This window comes from Dendrobates tinctorius, unplaced genomic scaffold, assembly GCF_039654945.1.
Source record: "Dendrobates tinctorius isolate UK_male_01 unplaced genomic scaffold, ASM3965494v1 ptg000057l, whole genome shotgun sequence".
NCBI classification, from domain to species: domain Eukaryota; kingdom Metazoa; phylum Chordata; class Amphibia; order Anura; family Dendrobatidae; genus Dendrobates; species Dendrobates tinctorius.
This window is the reverse complement of record NW_027361725.1, coordinates 31,882,298-31,909,676: the sequence shown is the minus strand read 5'-3', so window position 1 is coordinate 31,909,676 and position 27,379 is coordinate 31,882,298.

Sequence of the window (27,379 nt, the reverse complement as noted above, 5' to 3'; positions counted from 1 at the left end):
TAAGGATATATCTAATTTTGATGGTAACAAACTGCAATGGTGGGCGTTCCTTCTCAAAACTCAAATTAGTTGAAAACCGATTAAGGACATCCATGAAGCAGGAACGACTTGTAAATTTGGCTATCATGAGCATCGAGTCAGATATACTGCGTGAATTGGACTTTAGTGACATCATTAGTGATTTTGCAGCACGATTGTAAAAAATTAATGATTTTACCTGAATTACCCTGCATAAATGATTTTTGTAAATAAACTTGCATTCATTTCATTTAGTGATTTTGCATTACATATTGCAACACCTTGAAAAATGGGCCTCCCTCCAAAATGAGCCCCGGGCCACCCACCTGCTACAACCGCCGCTCACTATGTACTGAGCGATGAAGAATCTGTACCTCCATGACTGAAAGAGGGAGGATTCTAGGACGAATAGTGTTTATTTCCTCCAGATAGGGCGAGGACGAGGAATGGCCACAGGACAAGGAGTACAGCAACAATCAGCAGGAATGCACAAAGATTAGATAATATAATATGAATATTTACTAACCAGTTTATAAAACAAAGGAAATAATAGTAGGCAAATAGTGTATAATTAACAAATACAGTGACAGCAGTTATTCTCAATAACTCTGACTAGGAGTATACGCAGGTACACTTAAACATAATTAATAGTTATATGCGAGCAAAATACAACGCGATTAATCCTTTCTATGCATAAATCAATAAAACGACAGTGTTGCGCCAGTACTTTGGTAATCGCCTACTCGGAGCAGTTTTCAAAGTGTTTCTTAGACTCTTACACAAGAGGCCTTTTTTCCTAACAAACTGGACCTCTATAAAGCTTTATATATATATATGCGCATATATAATTAGGTTTAAGATGGAACCAGTATGTCCTGAAACTGAATTAGAAGGGTCCTTGCTGGGCTGAGTCCCGAATAATCAGAAATGCTGTCTTGAAGCTCTTAGGGAATGCCGATTTCTCTAACGCAGGGTTTCCCTAAGTCCTTAGCAATAAAACACCATCTTAAAGCTATTAGCTTTCCTAAGTCCTTAGGGCTCATACTCACTTGCAAGAGACTCGCACGATTCTCGTGCGAGTCTCTGGTATGAAAACCTGGCACAGCCACCGGCACTCGGACCGGAGCGTGCGGCTACATGTATTTCTATGCAGCTGCACGCTCCGGTCCCAGTGCCGGCGGCTGTGCCAGGTTTTCATGCGAGCGACTCGCACGAGAATCGTGCGAGTCTCTTGCAAGTGAATATGAGCTCTTAGAGATAAGGCCTCATGTAGCCTAGCCCAAGATGCTGTGTACTTGGTTGTCCTCACAGAGTTTGCGCATGTCAAGCCAAATAATGCGTCTCAGTCACCAACAACAGATTCAAAGTCACACCGCCTTATCCAGACTTTCTCTAAAGTTCAGTAGCTTCACTTCCACCAGGACTCTTCTTCAACTGACTCTAACTGTTCACCAACTGCTAAAAACTCCCAACTCCCACGCTCCAACTCAGGCTTCTCACCATTGCCCTCTACTGGCCAGATCATATATTACATCGTAAATCTCCAACAATACAGTAAACTGTGATTAACTCTTACACCTCATTGACTGAAAGGGGAGGAATAATGTTCATTCTCTACCGGTAGCCAAGCTTTCAGTGCAGTGATTGGACAGCTTTGAACGCTACTAACCTAAAGATTAACCCCTTATTTGCAGATTAATAGCGTTTTGGGATGTGACAGGTTCTGTTTAACTGACTGCAGATGTAATGTGCACTGCATCCAATACACAGAGACCGAACCAGCATCACAGAGTGGCCGTTGGCCCCGTACAGGGAGAGTGTTGTATTGTATCATTTTAAGACGGCACTGATGAATGCAGGTGAGCGCTAGTCAACAAAGACCAGAAACATAAAAGTGGAAACCTCCTTTAATATAACCCTTGCCCTGTTAGAAAAAAAACATCTTTGAGGACCCCTCCACCATTGGCTTCTAAAGCGGTCCAAAGTGCAAGCATATATTACATGGTCACCTATGCAGTTTAATGAGACTCTTGTAATGCCCCAATTCTCTGGCAGGTAAATAACTGGCTTTGTGTGTTAAAATCCAAAGTGCTGATTTTGTTCCCCTTATTCCTACCCTAGTGTTGATCCCATACATATAAACCAACCTGGTCCTGAGTAGTTACTTCTATAAGACAAACAACAACCTATACATAGAGGCGACCATTCCACAATATACATATTGTCAATAATCTTTATTAGCCCTTTAGTGACAAAGTTAATTTTTACCTTAATGACCAAGCCCAATTTTTGAAATCTGACCAATCTCAATTTATATGGTTACAAATATGGAACCCATCAACTTATCCCAATGATTCTGTGATAGTTTTTTGTAAAACATTGTACTAGTTAGTGGTAAATTTAGGTCAATATTTTTGGCATTATTTCTTGGCAAAAATGTTGAAAATTAGCAAATTTTCAATTCTTTATTTTAACCCCTTCATGACATGGGCCATGCATGTATGGCGCTAGTCAGAATCAGATGAAAAGAGCAGGCTCACTGGGTAAGCTCACCCATACCCAGAGGTCATGTCTCTAACAAGTAGATGAAAAATAGTACAGCCTCTGATTGATAACCTGTTAAATGCCACTGTCAATCTCTGACAGCGGCATTTAACATGCTCCAGCATCGGGGCACATTCTTCAATGTGCCCATCGGTGCACCACTGATGTGATTGTGGGTTGCAGATGGTTTGCTATGACAGCTGGGGGTCTGTAGAAGACCCCCATGCTTGTCTTTATGTAGCTCCATTGAAGCCCAGCTTGTAGTCAGACTTCAAAACAGACCATGGTGTCTGCTATACACAGCAATGCTAAGGGGACAAACAAAAACAGTGAAAAGTAAAAAAAAAAGTTTTAAAAAGTATGAAAAAAAATTAAACTAAAGATAATAAAATTGAAGAAGAAATACATATATGTGGTATCGCCCCATTCAGAAAATTCCGATCAAAATATAAAAATAATTAGCCGGATCAGTAAACACCATGAATGAAAATAAATTCAAGAGTGCCAAAATTATATTTTAGTTTGGTCGTTGCAATTCCACAAAAAATGCTGTCCCAAGCGATCAAAATGTCAAATCTATGCCAAAAAGTTATTAATAAATATCGTCTTGCCCCACGAAAAATATGCTGTCATACAGTTCCATTGACTGAAAAATGAAAACATTACGGGTCTCGAAAAATGGCGACGCAACCCAAAACATTTTCTGATTATTATCTCACCCCTAAAATAATAAAACAGCTGGACATGTTTGGTATTGCCGTAATCGTACTCATGAGCAGAATCATATTGCAATATAATTTTTGCCAAAAAATCTACACCTTACAAACAATCTCCAAAAAGCTGCATTTTTTTCACAATTTCTCACTTGAATTTTTTTCCCGTTTTTCAGTACACAATGTGGTAAAATAAATGGTGTCATTAAAAAGTACAACTCGTCCCACAAAAGACAATCCCTCATATGTCCATGTGGACAGAAAATTAAGAGTGCTATGGCTCTGGAAAGAAGGAGAGAAATATGAAAATGCAGAAACGAAAATTGGCCCGTAGTTAAGCGGTTACGTTTATCAGTAATTTTTCATTTTCTCAGGAAATTTGCAAAATCTGTTTCTATAGGGACTTACTTCAGAACTGCTGTCAGGAAATTTGTTAACCATTCAGGTGCCATACTTTACAATTAAAAATATGCAAAAAGAAGCATTAAAATGTGAACATATGATACAAAAATGAAAGGTAAGTTGCTCACATAAATGACTTGGAATTGCACCATTCAAAAATTGCAAATGCATATGAAGTCCAAATATATCTAAATTACACTGGACGGTGCTGCAATCTACATGTACTAGCAATAAAAATACAATTAAAAAATCCCCAAATTCAAATCAGTCCAAATAGTAGATCCAAAGTGGGACTAAAGAAAACACAATGAAATAACACAATGAAATGGGGTTGACATTCACCCCAAGGCAAGTAGGCCATAGTAATATAGACAGTGGCAACGTGCATTATAATGGATTTTAGTGAATTTATTAATTATTTAAGATGTGGGCATTACAGTAATTCCTGTTTCACATATCCATGTTTTAATTGTGAATCATAGCTTAATAAAGATTAGAGATCATGTGTACAGTATATTGCAGCATTGTCTGCTTTAGGTATAGGTTGTTGCTCCATATATTAGATCATCACTAATCCTAATAATTCAACTTATGTTATCTAATGCTCAAACTACAGTAAAGAGAAATGCGATAACTAAACCACTGGACACCAATCAACTACACTATTGTGACCACCTAAAAACTGATGGACACCACCAAAACGAAGGCCAAAAGTTTAAAGCTACACTGTCTGCCTCGATATATTGAAATACTGTCCGAATCCCATTTTTCAAGGAATGAAACAGAAAAACTGATGCAGAGCTCCCAGTAGACCACTGTATAAATGTGAACCTATACAAAGAGGGCAACTGCTATTTTTCCAATAAGATTAATCCGAATATCTTACTGCATATGCAGCAAGCCCTCAGCAGGCAAAAAACAAAAAATGGAAGCTATTACAGGTTTTTCTCTGTTCCTGCTGCTTAGAGCATCCTTGTCCTGCTGCCCCTTCATACACATGAATCCATCTTCCCATATTTACTTTAATGTAACAGTATGAAGATGTCCGTACAGATATTGTCGCGGGTTTACCACAAAAAAGAGGAGCCAGAATGTGGCAGTGTTTAATTTCTCCTACTCTTTCACTGATTAGAAGAACTTCACCTCCATATTAAACAGTGCAGATTTTTTTTTAGCAGTGCAGGAGTTAATCTGCTCAGTGGAGAGCTCCTGGAAGCTTTCCTGCATTAAGACTCTCAGATGTTCACTGGTAGCCACTCCACTCTCCTATATATTTTGGACCCTTTCAAGCACTCATTGCCAGAGCTTGCATGGTTTAAGATTTGGTGGTTTGTTGATGTTTGAGATGGCGTTTGGTGGATTTATCCAGGACTGTTGTGAGGTTTTGGTTGTGTGCTAATTTGCTTTCTTCTCCTACTTTGGTTTTTCCCCCATCCTCCATTCTCCTGTATTTACCTCTGTTTGTGTGTATATTTATATGATTGGTATTTTACTTTATCCCTGTTCATATTATCTTGATAGTCTGGTTGGTGTATTACCATACACTACTACTCCCTTGTTTCCTGGGTATGGGAAGGGTACAGACCGAGGGCAGATTCAGGAGCTAAGGCAAGGTATGTGGCCCAGCATCTTCACCATCAGAAGTAATCCGGGGAGCAGAATGAGCTAGGGTGCCCATAGCCTTAGGGACAGGGATGGAGCCCCTGATCCCGAGACACCCGACAACAGTTGGGACAGGCAGTTGACTACTATCACTTATTTTTCTTTCACCTATAGCAGTCTTTGCTGGCATTAAAGATCTTGAATGGGGTTTAATAAGGTCATACGTGACCTCAAACTGTTACATCTTTTCCGGGCAATTAGAAGCTTTCCAGCATTCAGATTTGCAGAGGATCGAGTTTTGGGGAAAAATGTTTTGATCCCAGCAAATTCATGTTTGAAAAGATTCAATAATTTCTTGTCAATATGTTGTTTTTTGCTTAGCTGTATAAAATGGCTTAGCCATACATTCTTGACACACAAATGAAAAGAGGAGAAGGAAGGACTTCAAAAGCAAGCAAAACACTGTACAAGCCAATTTTACTTACATATGTAATATTGCCAACAATCATCTGATAGCATAATCAAGCTTAGTTGATGTCAATAGGTGTTTATATCCTATCTAGACATACAGTAAGATAAAAACTCTGGGATTGGCCGATGTACTTGAAACCAGCAGATAGACAATATAGACAATTGCTTACATGTATAACGGTAATGAGTGAAATTGAGTATGAAGAGTTTTTTGCTTGTTTGTTTCTCTTCTCTACCCATGATTCCTTTATAGACAAAATTCTGACAAATTATAATTTCATTTTAGCATAAGAGAGTTGAAATGTCCTACTGTAGAGGTGACAAAACATTACATATTGCATTGCTTGCTTTTGAATCATGAAATGGCAGTGAACTTGACCACACATGTTATAAGGGCTCCACTCTTGTCTACTATCTCCTCCTTATGTAAAGGAACCAAGTACACCGCAAATCATTTCATTTTGCCCTTACAATCATTATGTTCCCAACTAGGGGCCTCCAGGAGGATTTCCCAATCTCTTGGTGGGCCAGTCAGAGGCTGTAGACAACAAACATAAACTTACCAGGGTGAACCTGGACTGGTTGTTCTAGACTTTTACACAATAATGGGCCCTATGTAAGGGGGTGAGATAGAATTACCTCCTTGCTCCCCTTTCTTTAGTTGTTCTCAGTGTGTCGATGTTTACATGTGCTAATGTTGGTAATGTCTATGTTAATATTTGTGGTACTGCTACATAGCAATATGTACTGGGGGTTGCCTGGAAGAGGGACTGGCGCCGCCTGGGAAGTGCCCGGGGGGACCTGAACCTGGAGATGCAGGTACGCTGAGAAGAGGAATACAGTTTTCTTTGAGGGAAGTTTGGGACACAGATGCTTCAGTGTCTCTGGTCACAACTACAGTCCCGGCCTCCCTTACACCTATTTGGCACCAATAACTTACCACCAGGGCTTTTCAGAAGCTGATTCACAAACTTACCAATGATCTTATTGATGATACATTCTTTATGTGCAATGATAACAATATTTCAGATGCAAAAGTGAATATGCTCATGTTCTGTATAGATAGTAAATTTGCCCTCAGATCCATTTCCTCTGGAAGTCCCAAGGAACAGTCTGGCTGAGTCAGCAGATGAATGGAGGCCAGGTTTCTTCCTATACATAAGCAGTCTATAATATCCTTATAGCTCAGAATAAAATTTCAGGACACAGTGATCATGCTTCTTCCTCCCAACCCAGCAAACATATGATCACCAGGTACTGACAAGGTGCAGAAGCTTTTTGGACTTGGCAGACCCTAGTCTTCAGTGAGGAGGCTGCATTAACCCTGTAATTTAGGATACTATATCAGCCTCAGACACATGATAAATCAGTAGGAAGAAAAAAAAACATGTTGATGTTGATATGCCATTTACAGTTTATTTATTATACAGATTTAAAAAAAACAGTGCTAGGCCAAATCAAAGTTGTAACCCTTTCCCAATAACACTATATGTAGAACATAATCATATCTAAAAAGAGAATACAACAAACAATTTTAGTGCAACTTTCTTGATTTAAAAAAAGTGAATAAAACAAAAAATCAAAAGTGAAAAACAGCCATGTTTTTGCTTTCCCTTTTTTTTTGCAGGAGAGCTACACTGTCTCAAAGTGATCCTCTTTTCTTAGCCCATCACTTCAAGAATCCCACCTTTAAGTCTCAATTTAAAGGAAAATTCTCATGTAACTGGACAACTAGGACAACAGAATAAGGAGATTTATATTTTGTTTGTACAGTATTAAAATCTGCATGTAGAAGCAGTTACCTTAGGGCTACAGTCGCATGAAATTTCATTACAAGAGGAAGCTGTGCGAAGACATCTTCTGCAAAATATGGAGTTTTATGAGCTCATAATTTCAATGACTGGATCATTAATGGCAGACTTCCAAATATCTCTGGCAAGCCCCAAACGAGCGACTGTTTATTTGCTGCAACAAACTACAATCACAGTATTTGTTTTCACTTACAAAACCCTCCACTTACTCTTCATTCCTCGTTTTATATTCCTTAGCCTTATGCAATTTGTCACAGGAAGGCCACTGTCATGAGTTATGATAGCTATGTGCCTTTAACCGCACAATCCGCAGCATTATCAACCATGACATATGCTTCCAAATGTCTAATTGTGATCATAACATCTCCCTGAGCTAAATATCAAGAAGTTACGGGCCAAATGTTTTCCAATTCTCAGCGTATTCATAAACTTTTTTTTTTACCAAGAAGAGCTTTATAGAAAGCCAAGCCGGTCATGACATGTTTGATGGCTTCACAAATAAGGGATGATGTGTGTTTAGCGATATTAAGTTAGACATAGATCATTCCTAGTATATGGAATTTAAAAGCCCATGTGGACATTTTTGCTCTAATGACTGAACATTTCTTCAGTAATCTGCTGGCATTTTATTTCTACTGGTTATGAATCGTAATTTATTTTATTTTTTTTCATCATTATGTTTGTGACAAGAAATCTAAAAAAATTAACCATGAAGGGACATTTTCTATAGGATTTGAAAAATAATGCAAGAAATAATATGAGGCATAAGATATAAAAAAAACATATATTTTCTCTGCATAGTGATAGGATTATCCTATTTGTTGGAATATGTTTGGTGCAACAACTCTATTCCTGTCTATGAGTGTTTAGTTGCTAGATTTGTATGCCATTTATAAAGTTAAAAAAAACTCCAAGAGGCTCACACAGGGAGAGCATTTAACTGTATTTCCTGTTTTTCTGTGTCTGCGTATGAGAGAAGCAGTCTGCTGTAGATGCTGCACAGATAGAGACACACAAATGATTTATTCCTGATCTGTTAAGCTTATCATATATTGTTCCTGTTTGTTCCTAAATAAAGAAGCTCTCTTGTCACACGCTTGGAGAGTATCCTGAATAATCCGCTGCCAACAGGTTATGGGCCCAGAGTGACACAGAACCTCAGAGTAACACATCAACAGAAGCCCAGAGCAAAAGCAGCACAGAGCAACAGAGAAGATGTCCACTAGCAGCAATCATGTCAAGCTCTCAGTGCCAAAGCCTCACTAACCAGAACTACCAGTCCTGGAAATTCAAGGTGAAGATGCTGCTCATAAGAGAAGGTACGTAGAAATATACTCAGGAACAAGTGCCTAATCCATTACCAGATGGTTGGCTAGAGAAGGATTAGAAAGCACAAAGCACGATCTTCCTCGGTGTAGATGATAATAAGATTGTGATATATGCAAGTGTGCAACTGCAAAGGAGATGTGGGATGATTTACAGAAAGTGCATGAAAAATCAAATCTCAGCAATAAGCTTTATCTCATGAGAAAACTTTATCAGTCTAAGCTAAGTGATGGACAGAATATGCAGGACTATATAAGAAACACCCTAGAGATTGTGGAACGTCTCAGGGGTATTGGAGAAGAAATTAATGATTTTTCATGTTGCTGCACTTCTATTAAGTGGTCTTCCAGAGAGTTATGACACACTCGTGACTGCACTAGATACACGGCCAGCTGATGAGCTGACACTGGAGTATGTTAAATTTAAACTTGTGGATGAATTCAAGGGAAAAAATGCAGCATGTAAGCAGCAGTAATGAATCCAGAGCAGGAACAGCATTAAAGACACATGATTTCCCTAAATATAAGAGCAATCTAAGAGAAACTTGTGAATGTTTTGTCTGTAAAAAGCCTGGCCACCTTAAATCATACTGCAGAATTTGGAAAACAAGAACGAGTCAGCTTAAAAAGCAGAACCGTCATCAAATGGTTAAAAACAGCAGTAAAGCAAGATTCTGCATGTGTTGAAACTGCATTTAATGCCAGTACAGCCCCATCTGCAAAGCATATATGGTGTATAGATTCTGGTGCAAGCAGCCATATGAAAAATAACAAAGATTTCTTCGCTGACCTTAATGAAAGCAAGTCAGAAAAGGTCATCTTAGCTAATGGTCACTATATGACTTCAGAAGGAGTAGAAGACGGCTACCTCCATTGTCCAGTTTTCTCAGCACAATGCAGAAAGATCCCAATAAAGTTCCCAACCTTGAAAACAATCTCTTGTCAGTAATGAAGCTCACGCAAAAGGGAAATGTAGATACTTTTAAAGATAACAGCTGCATCATCTCAATGAAGGGTCACACTCTTGCAGAAGGAAAACTGGGAATCACACGCAAAGCAAGGAGTCCGGGTGGGTTACAGCAAAACTCAAAAGGGATACAGAATCCTGCGCCCAGAGACCAACACCGTAACAATCAGCAGAGATGTAGTGATTGATGAAAACTCTGTATCGCTCAAATTCCATGAAGTTACATCAGTTATTCAACCTAAGAAGCAAGACCAAGAATCTCAATCACCAAACCCAGACACCAAAAAGGAAAAAACAATGAAGTGTGGCTAAGCTCTGAGGCCACCAAGGAAGACAATGAAGAACCAAGTCAACCTCCAGTCAGGAGATCAGAAAGGCCAAACAAAGGAATCCCAGCTAGATGCCTTTCTTATATGAAGATTAATCCAAACAGGAAAATGCCTAGAAGCTTGATTTATGACTTTCTTATATGGTCAGAACACTTCCTGAACCAGAGCCACAGTCATGGCAAGAGATGCAACAACTGCCCATTAACAAGAAACAGAACTGGATAAATGACGCTAATGAAGAGATGGAGTCCCTTCACCGACTCCAGACATGCGAGCTTACTGAGCTACCACAAGGAAAAAGAGCTATCAGATGCAAGTGGGTCTTCAAAAACAAATATGACTCAGAAGGTAAAGTTCACCGGTATAAGGCAAGATTAGTGGCCAAAGGGTACTTGCAAAAGTGTGAAGATTATGATGCTACTTTTTCTCCAGTTGCGAAGCACATCACATTCAGAACTTTTCTGTAGCTGCAGTTCAGCAGATAACAGTGAGACATTTTGACATCAAAAACAGCCTTCCTACATGGTGACATTGAAGAAGAGTTGTACATGAGCCAACCCGAGAGATATATTAAATTATATTAAAAAGTGTGAAGAGCACCTGGTTTGTAAAATGCAAAAATCTCTCTATGGACTTAAGCAGTCAGCAAGAGCTTGGAACTCGAAAATGAACAAAGTTTTGATGGATGAAGGATTTAAAAGATCTCAAGCTGATCCATTTTTGGATAAGAAAAATGTAGCAAAGGAGTGGATGTATGTTCTGCTATATGTAGATGATGTAATCATGTGCCATCAAGATAAAAAAGAAATTGCAAAGCTAGGTGAAATTCTCAACCAGTACTTTGAGACTAAGGACCTTGGAAATGTGACACATTTGGGAATCTAAATCTAGAGAGAGGAACATGGTAGTTTTCTTCTCAACCAAAGTTCTAAAATTTCTGCAATACTAAACCAGTTTGGAATGTCAGAAGCCAAAGGTGCATCAACATCATTGGATCCATCCTACTTCATGTTGGAAGGAAAAGATCTGCTACCCAGCAACGAAAGTTAGAGACAAGCAGTGTGAGCGCTTCTGTACATAGCAACCACAACTCGTCTGGATATCACAGCCACAGTTGGAATTCTCTGCCGACGTGTAAGCAGGTAACTCCAAAGAGACTGGAATGCAATTAACAGAATTCTTCAATAACTTAAAAAAATATTCAGGATTGAGAGTCCTCAGTAGTTGATACCTTTTAATGGCTAACTGAAAAGATGGTAATACATTGCAAGCTTTCGAGACTACTCAGGTCTCTTCATCAGGCTAGACTAATACAAAATCTGAAGTCACATATTTATGCACAATACAGCCTAGAAAAAATGCAATAGATAAGACAAGTGACGTGAAGCAGAACTATCAATATGGGAGAGGGAGAAACATAAATATAAACATTGGACCAGTTCATAGATAAGGAGTCTGGATGTTTTATGGTCCTCTGATTGGGGTCTAGTTCTGTGTTGCCCCGCAAGGTTTTAAAAGGAAATTCCTTAATTGATGTAAAAAGACATAAATCCATGCGACACATTCATTCCAGCACTGAGAGTGTCAAAGTTCGTCATAAATTTGTACTCCCAAACTCGTCTCTCTCTCTGAGATGTGAAGTTACCTTTCAATACCAGTAATTTCATATCCATGCTGCTGTGATCAGGGATACAGAAATGTTTTGCCACAGGTAGATCCATTCTTTTTTCTCTTATTGTGTGACGATGAGCATTCATCCTTGTTCTAAGCTTTTGCCCTGTCTCCCCCACATACAGACCCCCAGTTGGACATTTAGTACAAATAATTAAGTACACCACATTAGATGTAATGCAGGTGAAAGTACCTGGGTTCTTGTAGTCCTGATGTGAGTTGGGGATCTTTATCTTGTCCGTGGTCATTATAAATGGACAGGTTTTACATTTTTTCTGGTTGCACGGAAAGGTTCCTGCAGCTGTTGGAGAGGACAGGGGGCTTCTGACAATGATGCTTCTTAAATTTGGGGGCTGCCTAAAACACAGCAGTGGGGGGTCTGGAAAAATGGATTTTAATCGGGCATCTTTTTGTAGTAAAGGTTGTAATTTCCGTGCAGCTCCCCTTAGCACCTCCAGATTTGGGTTGTAGGTGACTACTAGAGGCACTCGGTTATTTTCTTCTTTAGCTTTGTAATGTAGCAGGTGATTCCTTGACAATCTGGTGGCTCTTGTAATTTGGTTTTCAATTGTTCTTGGATGGTAACCCTGATTCAAAAAGGTCTTTTTGAGGCGACCAAGGTGTTTGTCTCTATCCATGGGGTTGGAACATATACGATTGTATCTGATGGCTTGGCTATAGATAATAGAGTTCTTTATGTGTTTTGGATGGAAACTGTCCCATTTAAGGTATGTTGGACGGTCGATTGGCTTCTGATACAGGGATGTCTCTATTTCATTGTTTTTTAGCTTAAGCTAAAAAACAATGAAATAGAGACATCCCTGTATCAGAAGCCAATCGACCGTCCAACATACCTTAAATGGGACAGTTTCCATCCAAAACACATAAAGAACTCTATTATCTATAGCCAAGCCATCAGATACAATCGTATATGTTCCAACCCCATGGATAGAGACAAACACCTTGGTCGCCTCAAAAAGACCTTTTTGAATCAGGGTTACCATCCAAGAACAATTGAAAACCAAATTACAAGAGCCACCAGATTGTCAAGGAATCACCTGCTACATTACAAAGCTAAAGAAGAAAATAACCGAGTGCCTCTAGTAGTCACCTACAACCCAAATCTGGAGGTGCTAAGGGGAGCTGCACGGAAATTACAACCTTTACTACAAAAAGATGCCCGATTAAAATCCATTTTTCCAGACCCCCCACTGCTGTGTTTTAGGCAGCCCCCAAATTTAAGAAGCATCATTGTCAGAAGCCCCCTGTCCTCTCCAACAGCTGCAGGAACCTTTCCGTGCAACCAGAAAAAATGTAAAACCTGTCCATTTATAATGACCACGGACAAGATAAAGATCCCCAACTCACATCAGGACTACAAGATCCCAGGTACTTTCACCTGCATTACATCTAATGTGGTGTACTTAATTATTTGTACTAAATGTCCAACTGGGGGTCTGTATGTGGGGGAGACAGGGCAAAAGCTTAGAACAAGGATGAATGCTCATCGTCACACAATAAGAGAAAAAAGAATGGATCTACCTGTGGCAAAACATTTCTGTATCCCTGATCACAGCAGCATGGATATGAAATTACTGGTATTGAAAGGTAACTTCACATCTCAGAGAGAGAGACGAGTTTGGGAGTACAAATTTATGACGAACTTTGACACTCTCAGTGCTGGAATGAATGTGTCGCATGGATTTATGTCTTTTTACATCAATTAAGGAATTTCCTTTTAAAACCTTGCGGGGCAACACAGAACTAGACCCCAATCAGAGGACCATAAAACATCCAGACTCCTTATCTATGAACTGGTCCAATGTTTATATTTATGTTTCTCCCTCTCCCATATTGATAGTTCTGCTTCACGTCACTTGTCTTATCTATTGCATTTTTTCTAGGCTGTATTGTGCATAAATATGTGACTTCAGATTTTGTATTAGTCTAGCCTGATGAAGAGACCTGAGTAGTCTCGAAAGCTTGCAATGTATTACCATCTTTTCAGTTAGCCATTAAAAGGTATCAACTACTGAGGACTCTCAATCCTGAATATTTTTCTATCCACTGGCTAACACGGTACAAAGATATACATCTTTCCTGTATCAATAACTTAAAGAAATTCAAAGGCTAAATCTTAAGATATCTGCATCAGGAGATCTCACTCTCAGAGGTCATGTGGATGCAGATTGGGTTGGAGATTCAAGTGATCAAAAATCAACAAGTGGTTACTTGTTCAAGTTAGGAGAAAATTCAATTTCTTGGTCCAGCAGAAAACTGGTGTCAGTCGCATTATCTTCTACAGAAGCAGAATATATGTCTGCTGCTTATGCAAGCCAAGAAGTAATTTGGTTGAAACAACTTTTGGAAAATTTTGGCAAGCCACTAGCTCAACCAACAGTTATCTATGAGGACAGCCAAGGATGCATTAAAATTGCCAGCAGTGAGAAGATTAGTGCAAGGACTAAACACATTGATGTAAAACATCACTTACGTGACTTAGTGGAACGTGGTGTTTATTGCGAGTCTGGCAAGATGATAGCCAAAACCAAATGACAAAACCATTATCAAGAGCCAAGTTTTGGACTTCAGAACCGCAGTGGGACTAACAGGATAAGTAGTTGTTGAGTGGGGGTGTTGGAATATGTTTGGTGCAACAACTCCATTCCTGTCTACGAGTGTTTAGTTGCTAGATTTGTATTCTGTTTATAAAGTAAAAAAACTCCCAGAGGCTCACACAGGGAGAGTGTATCTGTCTGTGCATGAGAGAAGCAGCCAGCTGCAGATGCTGCACAGATAGAGACACACAAATGATTTATTCCTGATCTATTAAGCTTATCATATATTGTTCCTGCGATTAAAGAAGTTGCATGGCGCTTCCTTCAGAGGAAGGATCCTTAACCCAATTTGGAGCAAGAAGGTTATATAGCCAAATAACTGAGTATTTGGCTATATAACCTTCTTGCTCCAAATTGGGTTAAGGATCCTCTGAAAGAAGCACCCTGAAACTTCTTTATTCGCAATATCACGTGGAGGAAAATTTCGTTCTGGGAAAGGAAAATTATCTCCATGCTATTACAGACGGGCAACATACCGGTGGAAGGATCACCCTTGTTTGCAAACTTTTCCCAGTGTTGTGCCTCCTTGCACAACCACACCAGGTGAGCAAGTTTGAAGTTGTATTTTTCTCACCAAACTGAATTGATTCATCCACTATGCTTAGATAGCGCTCTCCCTCTTTTTCCCCCTCTTGCTCTCTTTCCCAGGACCTTATTCACACATATATTGTTCCTATTTGTCCCTGAATAAAGAAGCTCTGTTGTCACATGCTTGGAGAGTATCCTGAATAATATGCTGACAACACTATTACTATTTAGGGCTCGTGCACATGACTGTATTTTGGTCCAAGTGTGAATCGACAAAACATCGGATGGCATTCAGACCAATGTTATGCTATGGGGCATCACACGTCAAAAAAATATCACAGCATGCCAGAGTTTGATCCAATATTCGGATCCTACTCTGCCATGCAAATAATGAGCCTGTGGAATGAATGATGTTCTCTGTGACTTGCTGAGGTAGTGCAGGCACAGCTTTCTTAGAGAGGTAATGGCAACTGGAAAACTGGTACTGGGAGACTGCGATGGCCATCAGCTTTCGGAAACCATCTGCACCCACCTGGTGGAAAGGCAGCATTTCTGTGGCCAACATGTTGGAGGTGGGGGAGTTCAAGCTCTTGGCTTTGGCATGTGTAGGAGGAAACATTCTTTTATGTGACCACAACTGTGAGACCAAGGGCTGGCTGCTGTGCTGAGAGAGGTCAACACGACAAACTGCTGGACTGTGAGTGAGGCGCAAGCGGAGAAGTTATGATGGATTGAGAAAGATGTGGTGTGCTCAGTGAAACAAAAACAGCAGGCATCTCCACTTCCGTAACAGCTAATGGGCTCTCTCTCACCGTAACTGTAGGGGGTAAACAAGTGGAGGTTCTGCAGCCCGAGATCTGTATGATAACACTTGTCATGGTGACAGAGGAGGAAGAAGTAGCAGATGCGGTCGATGGGACAGCCAGTGGTTGGCGAGACCCACTAGTTCACATTTTAGTGCAGTGAGAATTCCAAACTAAGGTATGTTAATCACGCATGTGTCAGTTCATTCAGATAGTCAAATTATTGCAATTTTTGCCTCTACTGAGTAGTTTCTTGCAATGCTAGCAGATTTAGGTCATCCTTTTCAGTCTCAAAAAAGGCCCAGTCTAGGCAAACTTTTGCCCCCCTGTGTACTGCAGACCCATGACCACTGCTGGCCACAGCCAGAGTTGTGACCGAGGATGCAGTGCTTGTTTTGGTTACATCATTCCGTGTCTGTGCAGGAAGATGTAATCTAACCTCGTCTTCTTCCTCCTCCACCTCCTCTGCTGACCTGTCTAACTACGTGCCTCTGGGTTCACACTAAGTGGGATCTACAACCTCATCATCATCCTCTCTATTCTCACACTCCTCACCCCAAGAGTCTCCATCCTCCTCTTCCTGCCCTGACAGCACAGTACAGTCAACATGTGCCTCAGGTATCTGAGTCTTATCAGGATCACTTCCACCCCTGGGGGTTAGCTTGTGGACTGGATTCTGCTTGGACCTTACTTCGCCTGGCCCCAAATCCAACATGAAAAAAATTTGGTCATTGGTGCAGATGCTTTCCTCCTCTGGATTCTGTGAATCTTTGGAGCAGACCTCTGATACCCATGAAATTGATTGTGTGAACAACTCTGCAGACTCGCCCATCTGTAGTTCCCCACAGGTAGTTGAATAGTTAGAAAGTTGTGATGAGGGGGGGAGGGTAAATGCAGTGCCAGTTCTGAGGATTGTACTGTGTGTGATGTTAAGGTGGAGGAATAGGAGGAGAGGCCACTTGACACAGCACTTGCCATCCACTGGAGCACATGCTCTTTCTGGTCCTCATGTACAAGTTGTACCACTCTGTAACTGCCAAAGAAAGGAATTTGAGTAGCCCGTCCACTAACAGATGTTGTCAGTGGTCTTTAGATAGAACGAGCCGGTGTTTGTTCAGTAGAGCTCTCAGTAATATTACCACCTAAATCATGTACTCGACAAACACCAAGCTTATTCTCCCTTCCACCACGACCTTGCTTTTTCCCCTCTCATGTTGGATGTACCCCTCCCTCTTTTAACCAGCTGTTTCAAAACCCTGGGCCCAGACCTGTCAGTCACCTGCAACTAAATTAACAATCAGTAGATATTTGCTGAGATAGTGAGCCTGCACAACAATACTAGCCCAGCTGATTTTGATTAGGAAATGGTCCCTCCTGCCTGCACCCCATTATTAGCACAAACAATTTTGATTAGGAAATGGGGCCTGGTGCCTGCACCCCAATATTAGCCTAAACGATTTTACTTAGAAAATGGGACCTGGTGCATACACATAAATATTAGCCCTAAGAATTTGGAATAGGAAATGGGGCCTGGTGCTTCCACTCCAATATTAGCGCAAACCTTTTTGATTAGGAAATGGGGCCTCCTGCCTGCACCCTAATATTAGCCCAAACGATTTTACTTATGAAATGGGGCTTGGTGCATACACACCTATATTAGCCCCAAGAATCTGGAATAGGAAATGGGGCCTGCTGCCTGTACCCCAATATTAGCGCAAATGATTTTACTTAGGAAATGGGGCCTGGTACATACATACCAATATTAGCCCTAATGATTTGGAATAGGAAATATATGAGGGATGGTGAAGGGACTATCCGGCACGGCCATTGGGTCATCCAGATTTTGATGTACACCCCTGCCAAGGTAGTAGATTGCCATTGGTTGGAATAGTAGCATTGTGCTGTCAAAATTCACGTGCTTTTAAAAGGAAGTTGGACCAGAAGAGTGACAAGATAATCTGTCCAAAAGGTAGAAAGGCACCCAAACATAGTTTGCACTACCAGAGACATAAGAACATTCAGCAAGTAAGAGGTCACCTATCACTTCATATGCAGAGATCAGTATCTAGGAAGTGTTTACTCTCTGACTTTCTGAGGGACTTGCCAGTGCTCCTTGGGAATTCTGGAGCACTACCCCTTTTTTAATATCTGGGTGTGGGATGTTTGTCACGTTTGCTCTTAAGGCCCCGTCACACTAAGCAATATCGCTTGTGATATCGCTAAAGCGTCACCGATTTTGTGTAATACTTACCTCCGACGAGCTCCCCCGCTGGTTATTGCTGATCGCGTGAGAACGTCCTGGGCCATTTCTCGTCGGCTGCTTCCTGCTGGGCTTCCTGCTGGCGGCGACGAGCGACTCGTGGATGCGGGCGGGAGGACGTCTTCATCGCCGCGTCTGACAGGTAAGTAACAACCGCTGCTGCATCGCTACGTCGCTGGTGAGATCTGCCTGTTTGGCAGCTCACTAGCGACCACTTAGCGATGCACCAGCGATCCTGACCGGGTCATATCGTGGTCGGGATCGCTGGTGCATCACTAAGTGTGACGGGGCCTTTAGGTTGGATTTCCTTCTATCTTTATTCTAATAGTTTGGACTACAAACGAGGAGGCAGTAGCCCAGGCTTCCTTTCTGCTCAATGTTCCCCTGGTTTTTCAAAGTGGTTCTCAGCAAAGTTTACATTTCTGTATATTATATGTATCACACTGTGTAAGTCGAATGTGAAAAGATAAATAAGAATGCAAAGAATATAACGTAAAAGGAGGATTTTAAGCACAAAGTGAGTGTAGACAGTGGAAGACAGACATAATTGCTAACTGTCCTTGATTTCCTGGGCCAAAAGGAAGTGAGATTTATGTAAACTCTGACCAAATTTGGGTATTCCCAAGAGGGGTGGGTCAGTTCATCTTGTATTCTGTAAAATGCACGGAAAGAATGGAAGCTGATCTTTTTATGGTTGTGATGGTATACATAATGTATAAATAGTAAGCGACTGCAGGAGATTATAAGCTACATTTCCTTTATGTGAATTTATTTGCCACCATATTAGATGGGGTCATTCTGCTTTTTACTTATAAACAGCACCTATTTCACAGAATCAAATTTTTGCCCAGCTACAGGCCAAATGATCAAAATATACAAATGTATGATGCGGCTTAGGTCATTAGGCATGAAGTCAGTGGTTTCACTCATGGGGGGAGTCTCAAATAAATTTCTTGCATGTTTTTGCTTGCCTGGGTGCTAGAAATGCAAACCAGTTTCTTGAGTAAATTGCATTACATCTGTTGGGCTTTGGGAGGTCCAACATCTACTCACTAAACTCCACCATTCTTTTTTTTCAAAACAGCCATAAAATAGACAAATGTCACACTTTTTTGACCAAATAGGGCATATTCCAAAATTTTCAACATGAAGTTATAGGAGATGTTGGTATTCTTCGCTGGTGGTTGTGTGTCCATAAAAAAAATCAAGTATAAAAGGTATCAGTGCTGTTTATTCGCAACGTGTTTCGAAGTTCTCAAACTTCTTCAGGAGACCCACAAAGATCTATGTGGCTCTACTGAAGTACAAGTTTGAGAACTTCGAAACACATTGAAAACAAACCACACTAACGTTTACTAAGAAACATGAAACTTAATAACTCTTTCAATAACAAATTGTTCACACTGATTTTTATAAAACCTCCACTATAATTTATGCATGTTTTAGAACTAAAACCAGAAGAGGATCCAATAAAAAGAGATGCGCAAGTTCTTTCCTTATATTTCCCAGTCCATTTGAATCCACTGCTGGCTTTGACTCAAAGGAGCAAAAGAGTGCATCGAAAACCGCAGGGCATTTTTCTATAGATCCAGGGTACACATTGTAGCACAGAGCTGCTATGCTTTTAAATTTCTCTTTTTTTTTTTTTTAAATGGAAGGAACCATTGTTAAAATAACTAGGTACTGATTCATAAAAGCTTTTAAACCAGAAAACTAGAATAAAAGCTTTGAAAGACAAAAATGTTATGACTTTTGGCATTTTTACGCCAGTTCTAATCAGCTCCACCAAAATGGGCAGAACCAGGCGTGGCCACATCTACCCTTCAAATTCATCAAAACTGATTGCGTGTTTATACTAGAAATGCTACCCCAGTCAGGAACTGAATTTCTGGCGTGGTGCATGGATGCGCAGGCATCTCAGAATAGGCGCTGAATTCATTAAGTGGCATGTGCCTCTTAATGAATTTGGCGCCTTCTACTCCAGCAAGCCTGGCATAGCACGAGCGCTCACTTTGCTAGTCTTGATGAATCTGACCCCCCTATTGTTTAAATTATGTTTTTGTGTTATTCATGCATTTAAAAAAGTTTGGTTTTTTCTTTCAATATCACAATCTTTATTTAAAAAATTAGTAATACTGCAATTTTTACACTGGCCACTGGGGCTTTTTAGAGACACAAGACCCAATTCATCAAGAGAAGCATTGCTCAAGCCAGTCTTAGGCTATGTACACACGTTGCGGATTCTCCCACGGATTTTTCCACACAAAAAAGCAGCTCTTGGCAGAAAATGCAGGTGCGTTTTTTTGTGCCTTTTTGCCATGGATTTGATGCGGTTTTTCAGTGCGGTTTTGCCTGCGGATTTGTATGCGTTTTTGTAAGCTAAATAAAGATATGTTATTTAACAAAAAAAAAAGATTTGTGATGTCATTTCTGTCCAACCTCCTATTTTACATTTGTCCAACCCACACTACATTACACACACAGATAGATAGATAGATAGATAGATAGATAGATAGATAGATAGATAGATAGATAGATAGATATGGGATAGATAGATATGGCATAGATAATAGATAGATAGATAGATAGATAGATAGATAGATGAATATGGGATAGATAGTTAGATATAGATATATGGATAGATATATATATCTATCTATCCATAGATATATCCATAGATATTTCCATAGATACATCTATGGATATTTCCATAGATATTTCCATAGATATATCTATCGATATTTCCATAGATATTTCCATAGATATATCTATAGATATTTTCATAGATATTTCCATAGATGTTTCCATAGATATATCTATAGATATTTCCATAGATATTTCTATAGATATTTCCATAGATATATCTATAGACATATACACTCACTGGCCACTTTATTAGGTACACCATGCTAGTAAGGGGTTGGACCCCCTTTTGCCTTCAGAACTGCCTCAATTCTTCGTGGCAGAGATTCAACAAGGTGCTGGAAGCATTCCTCAGAGATTTTGGACCATATTGACATGATAGCATCACACAGTTGGCGCAGATTTGTCGGCTGCACATCCCTGATGCGAATCTCCCGTTCCACCACATCCCAAAGATGCTCTATTGGATTGAGATCTGGTGACTGAGGAGGCCATTTGAGTACAGTAAACTCATTGTCATGTTCAAGAAACCAATCTGAGATGATTCGAGCTTTATGACATGGCGCATTATCCTGCTGAAAGTAGCCATCAGATGTTGGGTACATTGTGGTCATAAAGGGATGGACATGGTCATCAACAATACTCAGGTAGGCTGTGGCGTTGCAACGATGCTCAATTGGTACCAAGGGGCCCAAAGAGTGCCCAGAAAAAATTCCCCACACCATGACACCACCACCACCAGCCTGAACCGTTGATACAAGGCAGGATGGATCCATGCTTTCATGTTGTTTACGCCAAATTCTGACCCTACCATCCGAATGTCGCAGCAGAAATCGAGACTCATCAGACCAGGCAACGTTTTTCCAATCTTCTACTGTCCAATTTCGATGAGCTTGTGCAAATTGTAGCCTCAGTTTCCTGTTCTTAGCTGAGAGGAGTGGTACCCAGTGTGGTCTTCTGCTGCTGTAGCCCATCTGCCTCAAAGTTCGACGCACTGTGCGTTCAGAGATGCTCTTCTGCCTACCTTGGTTGTAACGGGTGGCAATTTGAGTCACTGTTGCCTTTCTATCAGCTCGAACCAGTCTGCCCATTCTCCTCTGACCTCTGGCATCAACATGGCATTTCCGGCCACAGAACTGCCGCTCACTGGATTTTTTTTCTTTTTCGGACCATTCTCTGTAAACCCTAGAGATGGTTGTGCGTGAAAATCCCAGTAGATCAGCAGTTTCTGAAATTCTCAGACCAGCCCTTCTGGCACCAACAATCATGCCACGTTCAAAGGCACTCAAATCACCTTTCTTCCCCATACTGATGCTCGGTTTGAACTGCAGGAGATTGTCTTGACCATGTCTACATGCCTAAATGCACTGAGTTGCCGCCATGTGATTGGCTGATTAGAAATTAAGTCTTAACACACAGTTGGATAGGTGTACCTAATAAAGTGGCCAGTGAGTGTACATAGACATGTCTAAAGATATATAGCCATATATATTTTAAAAAAATGTGGAAAAAATGGCGTGGGCTCCCACGCAATTTTCTGTGCCAGAGGGGGAAAGCCGATGACCGGGGCCAATATTTGTAGCCTGGGAAGGGGGTAGTACCCATGGCCCCTTCCCAGGCTATGAATATCAGCCCGTAGCTGTCTGCACAGCCTTTACTGGTTATTAAAATAGGGGGACCCCCCAAAAGAATGACGTAGGGTCCCCCTATATTTTATAGCCAGAAAGGCTATGCAGACAGCTGTGGGCTGATATTCATAGCCTAGGAAAGGGACCATGGATATTGCCCTCCCCCCGGCTACAAATACCAGCCCGCAGCCGCCCCAGAAATGGCGCATCTATAAGATGCGCCAATTCTGGCACTTAGCCCTCTCTTCCCACTCCCTTGTAGCGGTGGGATATGGGGTAATATAAGGGGTTAATGTCACCTTGCTATTGGAAGGTGACATTAAGCCCGGTTAATAATGGAGCAGCGTCAATAAGACACCTATCCATTATTGATCTTTTGAATAAAGAATAAAGTCTTTTGATGAAATAGAACACAACACAGTTTTCATCTTTTTATTTCACTCGCAGATCCAAGCGACGCCCTTCTCTCCTAGAAAAAAATGAAAAATAATAAACCAATCATATACTCCCTGTCCGACACAGTCCAATTAATAACGAGGGTCCCAAGACGATCTCCCCTATAGAACAGTGACATCAGGTGATGTCACTGCTCTATGGGGCCTCCCAGTGATGAACTAACAGGAGACGATGCCTCCTGCAGTCCATCACTGAGGTTACCTGAGTTCAGAGTCTCACTTTACAGCACTGCTGCGTGATAATTAGGGTTAGGGCTAGGGTTAGGGTTACGGGACCTCTTTCCCGGCGGAGGGATACACAGCAGAGGATTACCTCCTCCTGTCATTTCAGTGCTGGTGCTCCTGGAGAGCGGTCGCATCAGCTGATGCGGCTGTTCTCCACGGGAGATCATCGTGGGACACTCGTTATTATCTGGACTATGGCAGAGAGGTGAGTGTAGGTTGGTTTATTATTTTATGTTTATTACAGGAGATTGATGGCTTCGGGGAATTAGGTGTATGCGGTGAGTACGTACTCTGTTATGTGTTGTATGTTATATGTATGTTCTGTATGTTATATGTTGTATGTTCTGTATGTTATACAGTGCCTACAAGTAGTATTCAAGCCCCTGCAGATTTAGCAGGTTTACACATTCGGAATTAACTTGGCATTGTGACATTTGGACTGTAGATCAGCCTGGAAGTGTGAAATGCACTGCAGCAAAAAAGAATGTTATTTCTTTGTTTAATTTTTTTTTTTAAATTGTGAAAAGTTTATTCAGAGGGTCATTTATTATTCAACCCCTCAAACCACCAGAATTCTGTTTGGTTCCCCTAAAGTATTAAGAAGTATTTCAGGCACAAAGAACAATGAGCTTCACATGTTTGGATTAATTATCTCTTTTTCCAGCCTTTTCTGACTATTTAAGACCCTCGCCAAACTTGTGAACAGCACTCATACATGGTCAACATGGGAAAGACAAAGGAGCATTCCACGGCCATCAGAGACAAGATTGTGGAGGGTCACAAGGCTGGCAAGGGGTACAAAACCCTTTCCAAGGAGTTGGGCCTACCTGTCTCCACTGTTGGGAGCATCATCCGGAAGTGGAAGGCTTATGGAACTACTGTTAGCCTTCCACGGCCTGGACAGCCTTTGAAAGTTTCCTCCCGTGCCGAGGCCAGGCTTGTCCGAAGAGTCAAGGCTAACCCAAGGACAACAAGGAAGGAGCTCCGGGAAGATCTCATGGCAGTGGGGACATTGGTTTCAGTCAATACCATAAGTAACGTACTCCACCGCAATGGTCTCCGTTCCAGACGAGCCCGTAAGGTACCTTTACTTTCAAAGCGTCATGTCAAGGCTCGTCTACAGTTTGCTCATGATCACTTGGAGGACTCTGAGACAGACTGGTTCAAGGTTCTCTGGTCTGATGAGACCAAGATCGAGATCTTTGGTGCCAACCACACACGTGACGTTTGGAGACTGGATGGCACTGCATACGACCCCAAGAATACCATCCCTACAGTCAAGCATGGGGGTGGCAGCATCATGCTGTGGGGCTGTTTCTCAGCCAAGGGGCCTGGCCATCTGGTCCGCATCCATAGGAAGATGGACAGCACGGCCTACCTGGAGATTTTGGCCAAGAACCTCCGCTCCTCCATCAAGGATCTTAAGATGGGTCGTCATTTCATCTTCCAACAAGACAACGACCCAAAGCACACAGCCAAGAAAACCAAGGCCTGGTTCAAGAGGCAAAAAATCAAGGTGTTGGAGTGGCCTAGTCAGTCTCCTGACCTTAACCCAATTGAAAACTTGTGGAAGGAGCTCAAGATTAAAGTCCACATGAGACACCCAAAGAACCTAGATAACTTGGAGAAGATCTGCATGGAGGAGTGGGCCAAGATAACTCCAGAGACCTGTGCCGGCCTGATCAGGTCTTATAAAAGACGATTATTAGCTGTAATTGCAAACAAGGGTTATTCCATAAAATATTAAACCTAGGGGTTGAATAATAATTGACCCACACTTGTATGTTTAAAATTTATTAAAATTTAACTGAGCAACATAACTTTTTGGTTTGTAAGATTTATGCATCTGTTAATAAATCCTGCTCTTGTGTGAAGTTTGAAGGCTCTAACTTATTTGCATCTTATCAGACCTGCTAAATCTGCAGGGGGTTGAATACTACTTGTAGGCAGTGTATGTTATATATTCTGTATGTTATATGTTCTGTATGTTATATGTTGTATGTTCTGTATGTTATATGTATGTATGTATGTATGTATGCAATTCTGTCAGATAATACTCAGTTTCTTCCTGAAAATGATTGCAAACACAAATTCTTTGGTATTATTATCTTCATTTAATTTGTCTTAAATGAAAACACACAAAAAGAATTGTCCTAAAGCCAAATTGGATATAATTCCACACCAAACATAAAAAAGAGGGTGGACAAAAGTATTGGCACTGTTCGAAAAATCATGTGATGCTTCTCTAATTTGTGTAATTAACAGCACCTGTAACTTACCTGTGGCACCTAACAGGTGTTGGCAATAACTAAATCACACTTGCAGCCAGTTGACATGGATTAAAGTTGACTCAACCTCTGTCCTGTGTCCTTGTGTGTACCACATTGAGCATGGAGAAAAGAAAAAAGACCAAAGAACTGTCTGAGGACTTGAGAAACCAAATTGTGAGGAAGCATGAGCAATCTCAAGGCTACAAGTCCATCTCCAAAGACCAGAATGTTCCTGTGCAGGGGTGTCAATACTTTTGGCCACAACTGAATGAGCAGTAGTTTGTACAATACACCAGAGGTAGCTTCTCATCATTCATTTTATAATCCACTAAGTGTATTATATAGAAGAGGGTAATATGATATTAGGCTGAGGGTGCCAATACTTTTGTCTGGCCCATTTTTGGAGTTTTGTGTGAAATGATCAATGTTTTGCTTTTTGCTTCATTCTCTTTTGTGTTTTTTCATTTAAGACAAATTAAATGAAGATAATAATACCAAACAATTTGTGTTTGCAATCATTTTCAGGAAGAAACTGAGTATTATCTGACAGAATTGCAGGGGTGTCAATACTTTTGGCCACAACTGTATATATATTTATATATTTAATATATATATTAATTACAATATCTAACAGATCTCATGTTAATTCTTATAAGCTGCAGATACATCTGCCTTTACTGAAGCATAGTTTTGCCATAGAGTTGTCTTAATAAATATGCCCCTTTATACATATGCCCTTATAATGCCCAACTTTGCAGAGCAGAAAAAAGTGCTAACACTAATTGACTGTTATGGTCAACAAGGCATTTTTGTTAGATGAAGTCCATGGTTTTCCATATATTCTCACTATAGATTTTTACAACAGAGCATAGGAGCATATTAATAACTTTGTGTTAAGTGAACAATATCCCTTTATATCCATCATAGGGATCCTAAGGCCATGTGCACACGCTGCGGTTTTTGCTGCAGATCCGCTGCGGTTTTGGCCGCAGCAGAGCTGCAGCAGTTCTGCAGACAGTGTACAGTACAATGTAAGTCTATGGGATTTACAATCTGCTGTTCAGATGCTGCGGATTTTTAACTGCGGAAAAGCTGCGGTTTTGAATCGGCAGAAAGAAATGACATGTCACTTCTTTTCTGCGGATTCTGCTGCGGTTTACCATCTCCTCCATTGTAGAGATGATAAACCGCAGGGGAAAACCGCAGGCCAATCCGCAGGTCATTTTACCTGCGGTTCCGTAGATAAAAAATCCGCAGACCAATCCGCAGCGTGTGCACATAGCCTAACAGCAGAGTAGACATGTTTTTGCAATGTACAAGGATTTGTTTCAATGCCATCATTGATTTTTCATTGTATTCAGGTATTTTTGTTGCCCATATTTTACCAAAGAAATAGGAAAGATTAGATTTTATACTTATTGAGAAATTCCAATGAAAACATATTTTTTACTTTTCATATTAAATTCTCACCTATCATGATCCTTGATGCATCTTTTTATAAGATTCTGAGAAAGGAGATATCAGGCTTGACATACCTCGGCTATTGCATGGCAAGAGATCAAGAATACATTGGGTGACTACTGTAACTCTTCTTTGCTCTCTGTATTCTTCCGGTGTTATTGAATTTCCTCCATATGGCGTTGAAGAGAAACCTTGGCACTCAAGTATACCGTGAAATAATAATTATTGGCACAAGCAATCTAAAACTATATAGACGTTTCGGTCATTTCATTCATATAACAGACTTTCATCAGTAACATGGATTGCACAGGCAGAAATTTAAAATCATATGTGTTATGCTACAGTGAAAGTAGGCGCTCCATATGGCCAGAAAGTCGATATAGTTTTGAATTGCCAATAAATATTCACAGTATATGTCTTGCTGTGATGGTCTTTGGTAAGGAAGGGGGGCAAGCTAAAGGTGGACAGATCACATACATGACATTACTCGAAATACAAATATACACTATTTTTCTGAGAAATGATGTCCGGCATGATCCTAATTATTTGGTTCAAAGTGATGTTAGGATTACCACCATGCATGTTGTTTCTGCCCCCCTAATCCAGATTCTTCCTTTCCCGCCATCTCTACAAAC